Source organism: Marmota monax, unplaced genomic scaffold (genome assembly GCF_021218885.2).
Source record: "Marmota monax isolate L192 unplaced genomic scaffold, Marmota_monax_Labrador192_F-V1.1 WCK01_AAM20220418_F8-fsc00248, whole genome shotgun sequence".
Lineage (NCBI taxonomy): Eukaryota > Metazoa > Chordata > Mammalia > Rodentia > Sciuridae > Marmota > Marmota monax.
In genome coordinates, this window is record NW_026692019.1 from 1,069,501 (window position 1) to 1,071,639 (window position 2,139).

A 2,139-nucleotide genomic window follows, 5' to 3' on the forward strand; every position below is an offset into this window, starting at 1 on the left:
GCCCTAACCCTAACACAAACTCTACCCCTAATCCTAGCCCTAAGCCTTGCCTTAATCCTCATCCTAACCTTAACCAGAGCCCTAATCCTAATTTTCTCCCATGCCCTAGCTGTAACATCATAACTTACCCTAACCCTAACGCTAACCCTAACCCTAAGACTAACTCTAACTCTTGCACTTGTCCTACCCAAAGTTCAAAACCTATCCCTTACCATAACCCAAACCTAGCCCTATCCCTACCACCAACCCTAATTGTAACCATCACCCTAGCCCAAAACCTGGTTGTAATCCCTAACCTTAAGCCTAAACCTCACCCTAACACTAGCCCTAAACCTAATGTTAATTGGAAAACTAGCCCTAACCCTACCCTGCCCCTAAAACAAAACTTAACCGTAATTCTAACCCTAAACTTTAACCTAAATAAAATATTAATCTTACACTTTTCCCTAAACTTAGCCTAATTTGAGTCCTAACCCTAACCATAGAAATAACCCTGACCATTAATCGGACCCTAAGAGTACACTTAGCTCTAAACATTGCAATAATGCTAAAACTAGAATTAGCCCTAATCAGAATACTAGTTCTTTCATTAGCCATAGCCCTAATGCTAACACAAATCCTAGCCCTAATCTGAGCCCTAACTCTAACCCTAACCATAACTCTTACCCTATGCCTTACCCTAAGCCAAACCCTCTCCCTAATGCTACACTAGTCCTAACCTTAATCCCCAAATTCTAACACTATTACTAGTCCTAAACCTAGCCCTCATTCTAGCTTTAACCCTAATCCTAACCCTGACCCTTATTCTGACCCTAACACTAACCCTAGATCTAAACCTGACCCTAACCTTAAACCGAACCCTAACACTACCTCTACTGGTAAACCTATACCTAAACCTAACAGTAACCTTAGCACTAGACCAAACCTAAACCTAAATACAGTAATAAATATAGCCTTAGCCCTAAACAAAAATTTAGTACTAGCCCTAACAATAAACCTTAACCTAAGGTAAATATTAAACTTATCACTAGACCAAATGCTATTCCTAATTGTGGCCCTAACCATAATACTAACACTATCCCAACAATAACCCTTAACCTAATAGAAACCCAAGCCCTGAAACTTATCCTAAATCAAACCCTAACCCTAACACTAGCCATAACCGTATCCCTAGCTCTTATATTCCCATAGTCCTAATGTTAGCCCTAAACATCACTCAAAACCTAGCCCTTATCCTAGCCCTAAACTTAGCCCTTATCATAACCCTAACCATAACCTTATACCTAACCCTAATGCTAACCCTCCCCCTAGCCCTAACCCTAGCTCAAACTCTAATCCTTAGTCTAAACATAACCCTAAACCTAAACCTAACCCTAGCCCTGACTCAAACCCTAACCCTTGCCTATCCCTAACCCTAGCTCAAATGCCTACACTTACCCTAAACTTAATCCTAACTGTAACCCTAGCCTAAACTTAGCTCTAACCCTATCCATAACCATAAAGGAAAGAAAGCCTAATGCAAATTCTATCCCTAGGCTTAATGATAACCCTATCACTAACACTAACCCTATCCATTACTCTAAACCTATCCGGAATAATAAACCTAACCCTATCCATAACCCTATCCAGAACACTAACCCTAAAGCTAATTCAATCCTTAACCCTAAAACTTAACCTAAATAGATATAGCTATATCCTAAAACTAATACTAACATAAACCTATACCAATAATTAGCTCTAGCCATAATCCTAGCCCTAACCATAACACAAACCCTCAGCTTAACCCTAAACCTAGCCAGAATCCTAACCCAAAACCTAACTTTACTCCTAACCCTAATTGTAACCCTCACCATAGACCTAAAGCTAGCTATAACCCTATCCCTTACCGTGAACCTAATCCTAAACCTAACACTAACCCTAACCCTAGGTCTAACCCTAAAACTAACCTTGTGCTAATCCTAGCCCTAATTTAGCCCTAACCCTAAAACTACCCCTAACCTTAGCCCAAAGACTAACTCGAACTCTCACCCTAGCCCTATTTCTAGTTCTAAACCTATTCATTATCATAACCCTAACAATACCACTAACCTTAGCCTTAACCCTAGCCATAGCCCTAAACCTGGATCTAACCTTAACAAT